The 18,325-nt window shown below is 37.2% G+C and overlaps 1 protein-coding gene and 1 pseudogene across 8 annotated transcripts in view; one reads left to right on the top strand and one right to left on the bottom strand.

The window, feature by feature from the left end:
* Positions 1-18,325, bottom strand: part of Pcdh7 (protocadherin 7) — a 420,558-nt gene that overhangs the window by 146,460 nt on the left and 255,773 nt on the right. The gene's annotated exons all lie outside the window — the stretch shown is intronic.
* Positions 13,883-13,943, top strand: LOC121821022 (U6 spliceosomal RNA; annotated as a pseudogene).

The following is an 18,325-nucleotide window of genomic DNA, read 5'->3' as shown; positions in this document are numbered from 1 at the left end:
GACATTTGACTGTTGAAATAAATTATAATAGAAGTCATCTGCAGTGAATATTTTAAATAGAATCGACCTCTGCTATCTATTAAAAAGTAGAGGAAGGACTTGTGATGAATCACTGTTTGAATAAAGAAATCAAGCTGTCAAGTTTTCTAAAACTCTTGACTTGCTTGTCTTCCAAGTTGCACGCATTGGTTCCTGAGGAATAGTAAGCATCACTGTGCATGCATTCACACTCCCATCGCTGCGGTGGGCTGCAGAGAGAGAGCGCTTCCATTCCCAGTTTCACGTCTTAAACCATCTCTTACTGATTTTGTAGCACTCAACACTAATACGAAAGTAATCACATTAGCATTAGCAATTCATGTTGCAAACTTCAATTTGTATTGATACAACATCAAAAAACATCTCTACAGAAAAAATAAGAGGAGGTCTTGAATGAATTTAGTGTCTTAAATATACTAACCAAGCCTTGATAATAACTTAAATCATATGTTAGTCACAAATACAAAAATGAATATATTATATCTCTTTTCAAGAAAACCAAGGCCTGTGTGCTAATGCTAATGAAATATGAATATTAGAGAGAGAGAATGGAATATGACAGTGCATATGGAAAATGTTAGGCTTCTCATAAACTGAGAACTCTGTTTACACCAAGTCAGACTACAGTGTAGATAACTGTTTGTAGCTAGGAGTTTGTTGGTGAGAGTTCTATTTTATCCACTTATCCGTTCATCTAGCTAACATATTCCAATATTCAGAGTCGAGGTGCTGTCAGTTATTAGCGTGTAGGGCAGTGCAGTGAAGCTGATATGCTTGTGGGCAAATATTGCCAAAATAATGTGATTCCCATAAGCTGCATCCCTCGTTTTTAATCACATTCTATTATCATGGAGTTTCCATCTGCCTATTAGAGTGGCTAATGTTTCTCATGTAGTGAATCATATGGCTGAACTAGGTGAAACACACAAGTTTTATGAATTGGTATTTTATGGAACTCGTGTCTGTGAGTTCCCCAGGGGAGAACATGTTTATACATGTAAGTAAACCTGATCTTTAGAATTAAATTCCTTTCTTAGCTCCATCTCATCCTGATGGTGACTTAGTGAATGGCCACTATTAACTATATAGTGCATGTTCTGGAAATGAAATGTTCCCTAATGAACCTAGAAGAGTCTCTGCTCCCAGGCACACAGTCCTGGATTTCTTCGTGTTTCCTAAGTCTTTTCAGTGTCTCATAATGCACTAACGTCTGATATTGTTGCTTCATATTCCAACTCATCTTTGATGAAAAATCTTTTCTTATAGTACTCTTACACTTCAATATACATATATATACTTATATATTTAAAACTATTTTATTCTTAATTCTATGGAAGTATTATGTAGAAAATGAAATTCTACTCTATGACTTACATTATTTTAAATTATATCCATAATTCAATTATTATTAATGGCTAAATTTCCTACAAATAATATCCATAAAGTCTTCCACATTTTGCAGCTGTTAAGTGAGATTTGTGGAGCTAATTCAACATCTTAATACAGAAGCTTGGAGATCATAGGAGGATTCCCTTATAAGAACAAACATACCAAGAAGAAATAAACGCAAAAAAGAGCCTTTCAAATACAAGGTTTGGAAACATGAATATGTATTATTAAGTCTTCCTAATTCTAGATGATCTGTAAGTTAATTGTATGACACTCAAAAAGGGTGAGCAGGTAATATGAGGAATGTTCTTACTCTTAGATTGTATTTCAGTTTAGGTGCTAGTTGTTAAAATTTCTCTAAAGGAGGACAAAGAGAAATATTTTCTAGGCTGCAGAAAAATACCATTGATTGGAGTTATCCATAATAAAATCATAAAGGGACAGCTCACGGATAGACAACTTTCTCTAACCTATAGCTTATGCCAATGGTATTTCTTTGCAGATTCGATCTACCTTAATCTATTTTAAGAGTGTTACTCTTAAAGATGAAGCCATTGTCAAATACATTCTGATTATACTAGAACAAACTTTAATTTCAGATTAAAGTGAATTGTGCAGAGATCACCTTTGTCATAGTTCAACCATTTCTTCATAACGGATTTGTAGACTCATTCACTTGGGGGCGGGGTTTAAAAGAAGAATCATCTGTAGATATCTCATGAGTTTAGCATGCTTATTTCCTACGATGTCTGTAAAACAGTAAATTACCCGATGATACAGTAGATATATCTATTTTGTCTATGTGCTTTAAGAAAATCCCTGACAGCTACAACCATCTTTAAGGGAGATGAAGTAATTCTATTCTCAGGAGAATACAGGCTATTCTTTTAAATGACCTCTTGGGAAGACAGGACAGATTTGAATATTAATGTAATCAGTAGCTGTCATTTGGCAGACAAGGAGAAATCAATTGCAGGCCAAAGAAACTGTAACTTACATATTTAAAATTCAATAGCAGAAAGAAATTCTCAACTCCTGAAGTTCTAAATATGTGGCCCATGTTTTTCTTGTTTTTAAGAAAAAGAAGCAATACCATTTCCAATTCTCCCCTCAACCAGTTGATTCATAAAGAGAACTAGGTTTTGTTTTTGGAAGTCTATAATCATTAATATATTGCTAGGTTATGGTATGGCACATTAAGATCATTGTAGGTTGACACAGGTCAGAAAACTGTAGCAAATCTCTTTACATTTGTTCTTTTAAAACTAAACTGACTGTTAAGAGGATAGTGGAGTATTTAACCTTATTTAGCTCAACCCCTCACTTTCGCTGAAGCTCACACTGGAGTCCCAGAAAACAGTGGCTCACTCAAGCTACGTGTGCAGCATCAGAACAAGAATGCATCACGATTTCAAAATTTGGAAATGTTGTTCTTTTCCAGGTCTATGAATGTTTAAGATAAAGTAGATACAAACTGATTTAAGAATCCCTTTTGCCTGGCCACTACCACACTGTTCATGTCCATTGTTTGCATCCGGTTCTGACAGTGTTTTAGAGGTCAGCGATTTCATTATTTTTTTTTTCAATCGGAAAATAAATTTGCAAAAGGACTATGCAAAGTTTCCAAAGTTATAAAGTGAGCTTCATGGATAGACATTAATAAAACCAATTTTAGCAAAAATTAAAGTATCTAAAGCCTAAGTCCTCTTGTAGAACCCATCTACCTTGAAATGACATTTGTTGAAACACTGAACATCATGAGCTACAGCATCGCCTGAAAAGAAACTATTCAATGTATAGTTAGCACAGCTTGGGCCTCAAAACAGAGACAAATGAAGTTTCTAAGCAAAAGTGCATGTAAAATTGTGCAAAAATATATCCTGTCTTTCATTTAATTGTAACGCTGATGTTCTATTTGCTGACTTAGACATGTGTAACTCCCATTTCAGACACATTTCTCTTGGCACTTGCTTCTGATTTTCTGTAGCTCTAAAATAATCTTGATAGCACTTGCTGTTCCCGCATTCTACTTGAATTGTCTTGTGCCAGTTGGTCATTATTGAATTTGACCAGAAAGTATTATTATTCTAATAGTAAACAGACTCCTTGCCTTTAGAGATGAATCATAGGAATCTAAAGGGAATTTGTAGAATTACCTATCAATAAGCTTATGACTACATTATTAACCATAAAGCACTTCTGTTCTTGCATTCCTTCCTTGCATCACTCTTTCTCCTACGTCAGTAATCCCAGAATCATGTGTAGAGCTGCTTGGAGAGACCTAGAGCACTAGTGTCTACAACCCTCATATATACCTATATGTAACAAAACTGAAGGTCAGAGAAGTAAAATGGTTTACAAGTAACTAGTAAGGCATGGCCAATTCAGGAACAAATCTTGAGTTCCTAATGCAATGTTTTATCACTCATTAAAAAACATACATTTCGATCTCCAGTTGCTGGAAATCTTAAAGAGGGCAAATGAAGGCCATGCTGTTATTCTATATTGTAACTTGGAAAAATTTCTTTTCATATAGGCTCAAATTATGGGACAAGACTTTGTATTAATTAATTTACCCATACATGTTCTCTACTCTCCTTAGTCATTTTGTATTACACTTAGGGAATTGATGTTAATGCTATTTCTTTAGCATTTTACAGATTACTATTAATACAGTTGTACTTAGAGTGTGTTTAATTGATTCCTTAAATTTTCCAGTTCTGTAAACAATGACCACATTTATTTGATTAAAATCAATAACATCAAAAATATGGATAGCAATGAAAGACAAAGAAGCCTCAGTACAGAAGGTCTTGAACTTTTTTTTTAAGCCACACAAAGATTGCTTGGACTCAGTGGTGTGGGGCACTATGACAGAACTGAGTATCAACAGACAAACAGAAATGAACTGTTACAATGCTATTATTAGTATTTATAACATCTCTTGTGCTCTTGATAAATGAAGACATGTTAATTAGTTTCCAGGAACCATTCTCACTTTGGCATATCCACTAGCACTTCTGAACATGCAATTAAAATATTTCAAAATGTCACTTACGTTTTCTTTCTACAAGAAATGCATACTGATCATGGCCACGTGATTTGCACTAAAGCATGTACATTTAGACACAAAGATATGTTAACATTTTAGGGATTGAAATATATATCAAACACTATCCTCAATGCAATTTAATGAGAAATAAAGCTATCAGTGATAATTATTACTAATTTTCTGAGTACACAATATTTCCTATATTAGTTCTTATATTCAGCCCAGGGTAATAAAGCCCTGGCTTTTCATTTTTGAAAATATAAATTTAGTGAGAACTTAGGAATTCAAACAATGAAAATAAACAGATGATTTTTGTTTTTTCTGTTGATTGTTGGTTGGTTTACATTCTATAAATTAATGTCAACTCTTTATTGAGGAAGTGATGGTTGAGTTGAAAGTTAAATGTTGATTCATGCACTGACTTTATAACAGCCTGTTCTTTTGTTAAGTTCACAAAAATGGACTTTTATCTTTGTTTGGACATTAGTTGTCTCTATGGTACATACATTTTAAAACCATAGCATGTTGGATGTGGTGGCACAGGACTTTAATGCAAGCATTCAGGAGGTAGAGATAGATGAATTTCTATGAGTTCAAGCTCAGCCTGATCTACAAAGTGAGTTTAAGGCCAGCCAGTGCCAGCCAGTGAGATTCTGTAACAATAACAAATAATGATGATTTTTAGATTAGATAAAAATAAAATACATATATGAACGTATATGCAGACATAGATGTGCATGTGGGAACTTAAATATTTGACTTTTTTTCCTAATCATTTGATCTGTAACTTCAATTTGATATGTTATATCATAGGAAAGACCAAAGTCAGGTTACTGAAGGTCTTTGCAGCTATTGCCTGCTTAATAGAAAAAAGCAAGAAGGCCAGTTCTCAATTTATTCTTTAAAAATGAAAAGTTAAAATTTGAAGAAAGACTATGTTATGAGTTTATGATACTCCAATCGCAATGTTCAATGTTTTAGCATTGGAAGCAAATGGAATTATTTTATTTCACCACCTCTAAAACCCAGAAAACAAACTTTACATATTCTTCCTCAGTTCTGCACAAATCGGCCCCAGTACTACGAGGAGCAGAGTCAGTCAGTCCTCTGGTCTTGAAGAAATTAAAGAGCACATGAGAGACAATGGAAAGAAGAATATAGGAGTTGTCCGTTAATGCTAGGTACAGCAAGGTCAGTCAAGTAGCTGGAAACACTAATTCTGAAACACTACAGGGTGTTCTAATCATGATGTGGCTGGTCCTATTATCACTGTAAGAGTTCCAAGCTGTGAAATAATAGATCAGGCTTGGATCTGGGGGAGGCATGGTAGCTCCGTTTGGAGGATGAACCCAGGCCTCACTGTTATGCTAGGATAGCACCATGATTCTGTGTCCTATGTGAGAAGTGGAGGGGAGGGGTGGTCAAGATCCTTAAGATGAAATATCAGGTCACAAGCGGAGCAGCCAGCAAAAGTGGGGTGAGAAAGAGAGGTGAGGGAAACGGGACAAAAAGTTTAAGAGGAAAGTTTGCTGAAAATGTTTACAAAATTTCTTCAAGGAGGTTGGACATAGCTGTGCACACTTAAAATCTTAGCACTCTGCCCTGAGTCTGAGAGAGGAGCATCTGACGTCTGAGTACAGCCTGTAGGCAATGGTGGGACTACCGTCTGAGAACAAAGATAGGAAAAATATGAATGCAACAAAAGTGTTGTTGGATGACCTTTGGACTCATTCTTCCCCTTCTTCATGTTCTGTTTGTACCACTGCCCCAACAATTCTCCTCTCTTGACTTATATAACCGGTTTTTAAATTATACATTAATATTGTGTACATTTTCATGTAAAGCAGGTTTTGAAATATGTACACATAATAAAAGGGCTCAGCTGAACTAATCATTATTTGAATTATGTCACGTAGTTATCATTTTCAAGATTTACTTCTATGCTTATGTACTTAAATGGTTTGCCTACATGTATGTATGTGTCTCATGTACACGCTGGTGCCCACAGAGGTCAGAAGAGGGCATTGGATCCTCTAGAACTGGAGTTAACACACTGTTGTGAGCTGTCACATGAGTGCTGGGAACCAAATTTGGTTCCTTTGCAAAAGTAGTAAGTGCTTTCAAGCTTTGCGTCCTGTCTCCAGCTTAAGCTTTTATGGCTGGTAGCATCTAAAACCATTTTTCATAATTTTCAAGAGAACATTAGTACCGCCACCAGGTAGTACCATAGATTGCTTAAACTTTCGCCTTCCCATTACACTGCTATCCTTTTCCAATAGACTCTATGTACTAATAGATGTGGAATACAACCTGTCCAGCAAGATGAATATATTACATATATGGATTTTGACTATCTTAAAATCAGACCACATAAGGGTGACCTTTTAATAAGTGCAAAAACTGATATTTAAGGAAAGGACACTCCTATCAAACCAACACTGGCATATGACTTCACATTCAAAAGGAAGGTTAATATGAAGGTGAACAATAAACTTTTATTATTCTTGGATACTATATTATAACACATAAACCGATATGTCCTATTAATTTAAAGGGGAATCTTTAAAGGGGTTATATTTTATTCACTGATTGGATATAGGTCTTTTATTGTCTAAAATTGATTTGATTTCGACTAAAATATTTGCTTTGACCTTGGGCTGCTAGGCACTGCTAGCTCAGTGTGAGCGGGTAATATTTAAAAAAAATGAGGTATTTTCCATTTGCCTCAAATCTTCTTCTGTTATCCATCAAATTCATTTCCCTTATAACTAAATCTATTATAAGTCTGGACATCAGAATATGAAATATATTTCCCAACAATAACCTACTGTCAATAACTTAGTAAAGCTTTCAAATAATACAACACTTTTTGGTAGTTTTTGATATGCCTCATAAATAAAATATTAACCTTCACAATTGACAACAGCAGCAATAACAATGTACAAATAGTAAAGATACTGAGGTGAGGACAGGGGATGATTTTTTTCCAACCATCAAAGCTCTATTTTGTTTTTAGTGTCTCAAGGACTGAAAACAATGGAGTGCATATAATGTGAGTAAATTCATATTTTAATGAGTGTATGTTAATTCTATATACAACTAACCAAAATTGACTCACTTCTTTCAATTTTAAAATTAATTCAAAACTTTGAGATTTTCATAAATGTACACAATTTTAAATACAAACATTAGAGGTTGTATTTTTCTAATTCATCACCACATAAATCATTTGTTTCTGAATGTGACATGATATTTTGTTTTCTTACACATAAGTAAACTGAATTCAAATGTGGAGGTGCAAAATTTGTTTTTCTGTCCATATCATTGTCTGGATGAAAGTATATTAAGTCTGGAAAGAAATCCCATGCTTTTCCCTAACACCTAAATCTCTTCTTTATAGAAAATTAATCTAGATTACATATAATATCTTAATTTCAATAATGACTTAATGAGTTGTTATAGATTATAATGGCCTTTAATTGGGCAAATGTACATTTTGTTATCAGGAAGTTCTAGTTTAAATACTAATATGTAATTCTTGACATTATTTAGTGTGGAATTTATGAAGTCATTTTTGAAGTCTTAGAACATCTTGAAATATCTTGCTCTAAGGAACAGAGAAATTAGAAAGTTCCTCATTCTTCTGGAGTATTAACATCCTTCTGGGAAAGGAGAAGGACTATAGTACAGTTATGAAGACAGTGGAGTCACCCCGAGGCAACAACCTTTTACAGCAATGTCCTCATCGTGTGGACCTGTGATGTTTTAAAATCAGAGAAGAAAAGATAAACACCAGGTTGGAGGCCATGAAAGAAAACTTGCTAGAAAGTCAAAGACTATACAGTCCGCCTAGTGCATGCACATCCTACTGAAGAAACTGGCCAGCCCACTATGGAAGAAAGTAATTAACTTTATGCATGCTTATGACCGTTGCGAGGGATATGAATAGTAAAGATACCATCCCTGATGTCAACGGCCTCTAATGCTAACTGGAAATCAAACAACTGAATATGAAACAATAACTAATGCCAGTAGTCAGGCAATAAAGTTCTGACAGTAATTCCTGATCCCGTGATACTGACTGTCATATTAGCATGTAGAAGAATGATGTTCAAGAGTGAGAAAAATTCCTGCTGTGATTGGGAGAGAATACATTTTCAATTATCAGATCATATTGCAGAAAGCAAGCCATTTGTAAGACACTGTTCAAATAATCGACTGTTACTGAAATGTGTAATATTGACCATTTCATTGTCTTGTCTTATCTTTAACAATTTCTTATTTGGAGAAAAGGTTAAACAAATTATCAATCTGAGGTTCAGTATTAATAACAGGTAGTTTCAGAGTAATTTTTAAGGGATCACTTGTTCTGTTATCTGATGACAATCTTTCATCACCCATGCCAACTGTTATTAGAAACAATTTCTTTGTGACTTTATTTTAAAATGAAATAGTTTTATTAATATTAGAGATAATAATTAATTTCTCCCTCTCTATTCAAGTGTGACTTTTCATTCCAAATCTTTTATTTAACTTTAATGAATGATGAGATTTTATTATTTATCAAAGAGGGAAAAATATATTGAATGCTCAGCCATCACTCACACTCTATAGTATTAATTAATTCTTGATGTATTTTGTTACACACATTGTTAAGATAAAGAAAACATATTAAGAGGGAAAAAATGCATTCATTAACTGCTAAATGTTCCCAGGTAATGTGATAGGTGTTTTCAAAACTCACAATAACTTCTTAAGTGTTATTTTCCCAATATAATTTTTTGCCAGTCAGAAAATCTCAGCTCAGAAAATTTTTGTAAATCACCTGAGGCAACACTTGAGCACATTGTACACAGATATATTGAAGCTAGATCTTTGCTTTCCCACTTACTCTTAGCATTTCTCAACATAAGACACACACACACACACACACACACACACACACACACACACCACATAAACAGTTGTTTATCTTCTAAGAGTATGGCACTGTGGCCTCCTGAGTGTCAAGTGAAATTCTTTAATAAGGGAAGAAATGACTCTTGGTCATTTGTTTTGTTTGTTCCATGATTCTGAGAGACAGTCTCCCTGTGTCGTCCAAGCTGGCCTCTAACTCACAGTGATCCTCCTGCCTCTGCCTTTTAAGTGCTTGGACCACATGGCCCGACCTTAAAATAATTCTTAAATAAAATTTCAGTGTCGAGAACTACTTAATAAAGAAGTAGTGCCTTATTATAAGTTTTCCTATGAGAAAATAAGAATTGGAAATGGGAAATCTACTTCCAGGTCGTGGGTTCCAAGCCAAGATTAGAAACAAGCAATCCTGGAAAGGAATCAGACCTGCCTGATGTATGATGTAGTTTTTTAACTTCAATAAACACCAACTTCTTATTATTTACCAAAAGAAGGGTAAATAATTTTCAGCAACCATTCATATGTAGCCTGTAAGGTTTTGATGCATCTTGTTGTAGATATTAAGATACAAGCAGCGAACATATTAGGAAGGAGACAAAATGACTCATTAACTGTTGGATGATCTGTCTCAGAAACACTTAAAACTACTGTGATCTTTACAAAACCAGGATTCCTAAGTAGTCCGACTCTTAGGGAATACCTCTCTACGATTTTAGCCATATATATAATTTTCAGTTCACTATGGCATTTTAATAAAATATGACAAGCCTTCAAGAAAATTCAGAGTATGAGAGAAAAATAACCAACTGGAAAATTTGAGGGTGATGCCCAGACCTGCATGCATGCTAACATCGGTGCATCTGCTGCACTTTCCACCATGGAAAATGACTAATGCATGCATCCATTTCAAAATGACCTACACAGAAAAGGGCAATTACATTTCTTAATAATATTCTTATTGATGTATTTTATTTTATTTTTTTGCACATGAGCGTTTTTGCATGAAAGTCTGGGCACCACAGGCGTTCCTGGTACGTGTGGGGGTCAGAAGAGGATGTTGGATCTCCTGGAACTGGAGTTGTTGACAGTCTATGAGTGGCCATGTGGGTGCTGGGAATTGAACCAGAGCTCTATGCAAGAATAAGTGCACACTTACGTGCTGTGCCATTCCTCAAGCCCTTAAAAACATTTAATAATAAAGATGATGAAATAAATACAAAAACTGGATCAGAGATTCTGCTGAAGATCCCTAGGCATAAGAAGCTAAGAATCTGCACAGCACAATGAAGAACCCCAGGTCAGACTGAAAACTGCCACAAGAAAGAGACAGGTAGGAAACATGTGGTCCTGAAGAAGAAATCAGATTATTTCTGATCACTGACCAATCATTGCCAATGAGTCTAGATCAAAGTTCCTAATCAACTGCAAGCCTCTAACACCTGCTGAAGTACACACTTCCCCAGGGGTGGGAAGGAAGGGAGCAAGAGGAAAGGAAAGGGACAGATATTTCATTTTGCCTACTAAAGATGAGCTGATTAATCTTCATGGATTAATGGAGCTGGCACTGCCCTGATGGCCAAACATATCAGGGAACCCTCTTGGAAAGCAACAGGACACACTATTTCATGGACAGTGTCAGTAGGACAGAAAATGTGACAGAAAGAGGGTTTTAAGTGTAATTTTCATAAAACTCATAATATGAAAAGATTTAGGACCATACAACGATGACAGAGAAAACAACCTAGCTTTGCTTAAGTAGATCCTAGCTTTGATTTGCAAATAAGAGGGCAGACAGAAATATAATTAGGATGCTTTTTCCAACTTCATGTACAGAAAGCTTTCAGCCGTCATATGTGCCTGCTTATTTATTGATCTTGTATTATTAATGTAGATCGAAGTCTTTAATGGTAAAATTCTGCTATTTGTTAAAATAATCATACTCTTTTTTTTTTTGAGACAAAGTTTCTCTGTGTATCCCTGGCTGTCTTCTGTAGAACAGGCTGGCCCGGAACTCACAGAGACCCATCTGCCTCTACTTCCCAAGGGCGGGAACCCCTGTTGACAAATACACACAGCAAATATTTCAATAACTTCCTGTTGTTTATGAACCCAAAGTGGGTAAATGCTTAGTTTAATAATCATCTGGTTGCTTCCGTGAGAACTGCAGAATGTTTTTAGTGAAACCAAAGAGTTTTCACTTAGTGACCTTGGAGATCAAGTAAGATAATAATGTTTTATTGTCGTTTAACACTGACTTTTGTTCTAAAATCCTGGCAGGACTGAGATGAAAGGAGACCACTGTTACCTTCTCAGTGGCAATCAAATGATTTTCCATACTACTGTGTTTGCGGGCTTCTAAAAAAATTATTGATATGCTAAGTAGATATAGAACATGCTGCAGTTTGTACAAATCAGTTGCTGATTTATGAGCTTCAGTTCTGGAGACTTTCGATCTGAAAAAGCCCACTCTCGTTTGAATTGCAGTTTTTTGACTAGAGAAAAACCTCATTTCCAAGTGACAGCAGGCATTTATAAATAACTACATAATGAAAGCTGCAAATGCTTTCAAAGTAAGACAAATGCTCACCTGAGGAGCTAGGAATTCAGCAGGGCCTAAGGGGATAGAAGAGCTACTGGAGAAACCTGCAGGGGGTGTGGGTTAAAGAGCAAAGGCAGGCAGGGGAACATTCTTACCTGGACTAACATCTCAGGGTGAGGTGGCCATGGGGAGGGCCAGTTCAATGAACAGTAAGCTCTGACGCATTCTCCAATAATTACACTTTCAGAACAAGGAACCTTTCCTTTACACCGCCAACTCAGTAAGTGAGCCAGTTCTAAGCACTTACAAGAGAGGAATGCGCTCAGGAGCTAAATGAAAATGAATAAATAACCAGCTTAGTGATTGAACTAATGCACCTAACAAGTCAAATAATGAATCCCCCCGCCCCTCTCTGATTACTTTAAAGCTTAAAATGAATGGCCACAGATAACATCTTCAGGGAGTATTGGTGTCAGTCATTTGAGCATTTAGTAGTCTTTCTAAGGTGAAGAAAAATGCCCAGAGCATTCCAGAAGTCTCTGGATGAGTGGGTGCTGTCTTGCACAATAAAGAATTTTCCCTGTGCCAAGGAAAGGCCCATACTGTATTAGTGATGAAAGAAGAAAATAATGGCTTCAGAAGGCTGTGGATATATTGTATTTTTCACCAATACCTAGTTTTCAATCTTTCTAGTATGGTATATCATTGGATTTTTGGTGTGGTCTTTTTAAAGCAACCTGGGAGGGGAGTTGGGGTGTTGGTGGAGGCTGCATGGTTCAAGAGGGTTATTGTCCAATGAGACTTGAATTCTATCTATCCATCCCTCCTTATTCCTAGGACACTGATCCCCCTTCCCCTCCATCACTTCGTCTAGAACTCACTGAATCTCCACAGTCAGGCTGCCCAGCATCTCAAGAGTCAGCAGGCCACACATATGCCAAAATGCTGCAATGCAGCTGCCTGGAGAGATGCTAACCTATGTGCCTGATTCAGTCAACAAAGGGTAATTACGTGAGAAATTAAGTCAACTAAGCCATGACCTCTTTTCTTTCCTTGTCTGCAGTTACAATTTCTTACCACTCATCTTCCTTACCACAGTTTTTCCCCTTTAAAGAGCCCTTTAACAGACACTCTCCAGCACTTCCTGAATGGTGGTTTACATTAAATATGACGAAACCATGAAAAATACTGAGTGAGGCTATCATTTCCACCGTAGGTTCTTTGGCACTCCTGGATGTTGGTTAATTACGCAGAATTAGCTTGAGGGAACGATTAATCGTCTTTCTTAGCCAACAAATAAGTGGAAGTTTCTAGTTAGTCATGTCCCATGACAGCTCCCACTACTTCTTATCACTATCAAGAAAAATGGGATGTTGTGTCCTGCAAAATGTCTCCATTATACAATTTAACTCATTTAAGTATCTGGCTTTCTGTTATGAAATAGAGCACGCCTGAATACGTTGTCAAAGCTCTTTTAGCTTTCAAATTCCATACAGAGCTGTTGTCATTATGGAGAATATCTGTTTTATTTTCTTCTCCATGTCACTGACTGAGCTATAGGTAGTCACCAGAGAGAAACTCTTGTCTTAAAAAAAGAAGGAGGAGGAGGAGAAGGAGGAGGAGGAGGAGGAGGAGGAGGAGGAGGAGGAGGAGGAGGAGGAGGAGAGAAGAAGAAGAAGAAGAAGAAGAAGAAGAAGAAGAAGAAGAAGAAGAAGAAGAAGAAGAAGAAGAAGAAACCAAAAGAAGATGAGTAAAAAAGGCAAGTTTTTGTTTGTTTGGGTGCTTGGTTGCTTGGTTGGTTGCTTGGTTTTTCGACAGAGAGTTTCTCTGTGTAGCTTTGGAGCTTTGTCTGGAACTCACTCTGTAGCCCAGGCTGGCCTTGAACTCACGGAGATCTGCCTGCCTCTGCTTCCTGAGTTCTGAGATGAAAGGCTTACACCACCACCACATGGCTATCAATATACTAAAATTGGAATGATACAGAGAAGATTACCATGGCACCTGCACAAGTTTTAGTAATTAGATCTCACCTGTGCCACCTGACTTGAGGGGAAACCATGTAAAGTGTAAGAGCAGATTTGTATTGTTTTGTTTTTTTTTTTTTCTTACTTTTGGAATCTACTTAGCCCAGGTGATATTGGGTGCCTGTCACAAATCTACATCACCTATCAGAGTGCCCAGTTCTTGCCATTGTCCTCTCACTGCTCATTAAACAAGTTTGCTTTATCAATAAGAAGGAATATAAACTCATATAAATGCAAAGAATACCATTTGCCAGTAAATTTCAATTTTTCTTTATATTTTCTTTATATTTTTCAGAAAGAAATGACTCATCAGGCTAGAGACATTGCTCAATTGCATAGTTCTTACCTCAAAAGTAGCTCAGTATACCAGAGCAATTTTTTCAAGGCAAAATTGATATATATTATAATGGAACTAATAAAATTTCTACCCTCAAGCACACACTGGACACAAAGGAATCTGAAGGAAGTTGAGGAGAGAAAAAAGACAAAGACGGACACCAGAATTTATGGACTTGGTCTACTTGGGGTATTCCTGGTGTATCTGTGGACAGGGAACTTGATTCCACACTTACCTTCTTCCACACACTGCTCTGCTGTTGCCATGCTCCCTGCATTGCGTGCATTCAGTGTAAACACTTTTTAACTAGTACTTATTCCAGGTCTAAAAATTATTACTGCATAAAATTCAAACAATGTGGTCATTAATTTTATGCCTTTACACAGTCTCTTCACACTAGGAGGCAAGCTTTCTGGTCAAGGGGGCAAGAGGTAGACTCTAACTCCTCTATCCAAATGGCTTCCTACATAATACTCATTGCAGTCCCCCAGTAATTTTCTTCTCTTCCAAGCATTCTCTCATTGGGCCCTGACTCTGTCTTTCAATACTCTCCATTCCTCTCTAACTATACAAGGACTGCTAAACCCAGAGTTTCTCTAATAGGACCTCTTGTCTCCTGATCTCTTGTGGTTATGAATTCTGTCTCTACTACACACTTGCTGGTCAATTTATTGTGCACTTGATCTGTGCTGGATGCCCTATCCTACAAATGCTACAGAATTTCCTTCTCTATATCTCACTCCCTCAGCCATTTAATCTTTTTGGCGGTCAGCAACATATTTTCATTTCAGTATGACTCTTAGTAACCCCAAGAATTGATTTCTTATCTAGAACATAATTAAGATATCTTTGTAAGACGGAAAGTGTCCATTTAATAAAGACACACAAAGGAGGCCAAGAGATACGTTTTGAAATCAGCTTGTTTGAAGATGAATATGGATTCATGTTGCCAAGTGTGTCTGTCTCTGCCGGGTGTGGCACCATTGGGATAAAGTAAAGCTGGCTCTGCCTAAGTAATTATAGGTCAAGTTAAACATGCAGCTTGGGGTGTGGGATGGTGTGGGTGAGGCCGGTGGTTTTATGAGCAAAAGAAGATCTGTGGAGTGGATCTGAGTTTCAGAGATAATTTGTTTGTGTTGCAAAGGACAATTACATAAAATAGCTTAGGCATTATAATAGTCTTGATGACCTCACCCTTTGAAGGAGCCTTACGCTCATTGGAAGTCTTTTTAGTGGACCTACACGAGAAAAGAAAAATATTCAATTTCAAAGATGGAAGATATGCTAGGTCACCGTTTTCAAAGATTTTTCAGATGGTTGAGAACTCTCAGGGTTTAACCTTTTTATCATCTCTTTGTTAAGTATAGGGGTGAACTGGAATTGAAACAGACTCAGAGTTTAAAAAGAAATTCTGCACATAAGAAATCAAATAAACATGTAAATAAATTCAACAATCAGTTGTCCTGTTCCCGAAGCAATATATTACATGACCAAAAATAGCCCACAAATCTTAGCCATAACAAATAAACTACTGATATCAGATTTTAAAAAGTGGCACACTCTGAATTTCTATAATAAAATGCTGACATCTAGGCCGAGACTTAACTTAATTACAAAGATTTCCCTTTTCATCTGGAAGACAAGTTACAACTGGCTTCTTTTATCACATAACCTAGGGCATACTAGTTTTTTTTTTCATAAATGTTAAACAAATTACTAATAAAACCATCTCAATAGTTTACTGTTCAGATGACATTTGTAGCTTCTCATTTAAACCACAGACAGATTTTATTTTTATTTTTAATGGAGAGTGGGTCCTGCAAGCCTCTCCTAGAAATGAAACAACCAATTCATGATGAGCCAGTTAGCATGGATCCAGCACCAAATGTTTGCAAAGGTCTCTGAAAGAAGTTTGTTGCAGCAGTGAGGAAAAGAGAATGCAGTAAAGCTTCCGATTTGAACATCTGGGGAAGAGAGAACTGGACCTCTAGTGAGTCCGTGAAGACTGCATCTTAAGAAGATCTGATCGGATGTGCAGTAGTGATGGCAAAGCTGGAATTACTGAACCATTGTTACCTGCGAAATCTTGGAGAAATGATCTTGCCTGAACTTGATTTACATAAACACACAGCAGGTGTTTCGGATGCTTTTCCTATTGCTTTGCTGCCAGAGTTTATGGAGTAATTGGAGCCTTGGTTTCAGTCTACATGGAGATTGTTTTGTTTTGTTTTGCTTCTCCAGATTGAAACACCTGACTGTAACCTGGGCTAGATCCTCTCTCTCCCCCACTCCCTCCCTTCCTCCCCTCCCCTTCCCTCTCCTCCTCCTTCTCCCCCTCCTCTCTCTCTCTCTCTCTCTCTCTCTCTCTCTCTCTCTCTCACCTATGGCAATCTTTCAGTCTCAGCCTCCCATGTACTAGGATTATAGACAAGAGCCAACAGACCTAACTCTCCTAGTTTGTTGTTGTTTAACTAAATGATAAGAAGAAAAAGTTTAAATTTGATACACTTATTGGTGTGTGTGTGTGTGTGTGTGTGTGTGTGTGTGTGTGTGTGTACCATGGTACACTTGTAGAATGCAGAGGACAATTTGGTTTACCCATTTTTACAATGCAGGTCTTAGAAATTCAATTCAAGTCATCAGGCTTGGGTACAAGTGCCCTTAACTTTACCAGCTGAGCCATCTCTCTGGATTTGTAAATTCATTCTCAACTTTTCTGAGATAACATAGAGCACCAACTTTAAAAGTGCATTAAGAAACTCAAGGTCGGGCACTTTAATACCTAAAACACTCTGCCTGCCTGCCCTGCACAGTTGTCTTTCTGATTCACCCAAGGCGAGGAATTTCTCTGAGAATTTCAAGCAGTGCAGACCTGACTATCTTTAAAAATCAAGTGATTCTGTAGTAGTCTAAGGGAATTATTCTGCTGCAGTGTGGCTAACCTTTCATCCCAGGACTTCACATGTCAAGCCTTAAATGGCTGTGCTGGGAGCCTGAAGGAACATCATTTGTGTTTGAATGCCATGCTTTACTCAAGACTGAAAAGTAGACAAAGGGAGCATCTACCACATGAAGACCTGGACTCCATCAATTAATGCTACTTGATATCAGTTTATGTAGGCTTTGCAGCTACACCGAATACGCTATACCAATCTTCCACCTGACTGAGATAATTAACAGAATACATGTTCTGTGAATTGGTGCAGATTTCTCATGTTACTTAGAAAGTGAAGACAAAAAAGAATGGACGGGGATGTGGGGGAAGTCTGATGTTTTAACAGGAATCATTCAACTGATAGGAAGTTCTATTTGTGCCAGCGGGAAAGCAAAACTATTGCTTCTGTGCTATGTAATTTACAACAAAGCACCTGGAACATAATAGGCCTTCTGTAGAGAGAGCTGCCATTAACAAAACCCTATACACAGGAAATGGGCGTGGCATAGCTACACGTACAGTGTCTGGGCTTCAGAATCTGGTCTGACAACCTGGGTGGAAGAGCACACGGGTAACCAGACCAGGGCAGAAGGAGTAGCTGCAAGCCTCAGTTTCTTCATGTGTTAGATGGAGAAAGACGGCCGTGGTAATTACATTAATTAACACATAAACCAGAGAGCAGTGCCTCTGAAGTCCTCAACAAACAGTGTTTCTCTCTTTAGGCAAAAGTGTGTGTGCACAGAGATAGACCACAAGCCAGGAATCTAATTACTCAGCTCCTCCATACTGGAGAGAAAGAGTCACCAAGAGTTGGTTTAACTTCAGAGTCTATTGTGTTCCATGCCCATGTATAAAATCATGAATTTTGATAGGAGTTTCCAGCTATAAGATTTCCTTCTTGCTTGCTTCTCTCTCCCTCCCTCCCTCCCTCCCTCCCTCCCTCCCTCCCTCCATCCCTCCCTCTCTCTCTCCCCTTCCCAGGCAGAGATTGACTTTTATACATTGAAGCCCTTCCTCCTACATCCTGACTATCCTACTGCTTGTCTCAATGTAACAACCCTACAAGTCTGCTTTCACTCAGTTTCCATTGATGTCT

Source organism: Peromyscus maniculatus, chromosome 10, assembly GCF_049852395.1.
Source record: "Peromyscus maniculatus bairdii isolate BWxNUB_F1_BW_parent chromosome 10, HU_Pman_BW_mat_3.1, whole genome shotgun sequence".
NCBI classification, from domain to species: Eukaryota; Metazoa; Chordata; class Mammalia; order Rodentia; family Cricetidae; genus Peromyscus; species Peromyscus maniculatus.
The sequence above is the reverse complement of the archived record's forward strand: the minus strand, read 5'-3'. Positions and strand labels throughout refer to the sequence as shown.